Here is a 330-nt window from a genome sequence, read left to right as displayed (position 1 = left end):
AAAATTGATTACATATAAACCACAAATGTACAATCTCAAAGATATGCTTCTGGGTTACAGACAATATAACGATAGTCCATCTGCGGTGAAGCGGAGGCTGGTACACACAGCTGGGTTAAATCTAGATTTCAAAATAGTCCACCAATAGTAAACCCTGTTATTTATTTGGAGTTTTTCCCAATTCATAAGCGTAACACAGTTTTCCACACTTAATAGAATGGGTGCCGATAGTTGACCACAATGCAGGGATTAAAACAGCAAAAACGGAAGACAGTCTTTGGACTTACAATTGCGGAAGGACGGTCACCTTCCGATACTTTCCTCTAACAG

Source organism: Mixophyes fleayi, chromosome 2 (assembly GCF_038048845.1).
Source record: "Mixophyes fleayi isolate aMixFle1 chromosome 2, aMixFle1.hap1, whole genome shotgun sequence".
Classification (NCBI taxonomy): Eukaryota; Metazoa; Chordata; class Amphibia; order Anura; family Limnodynastidae; genus Mixophyes; species Mixophyes fleayi.
Note: the sequence above shows the minus strand (reverse complement) of the source record.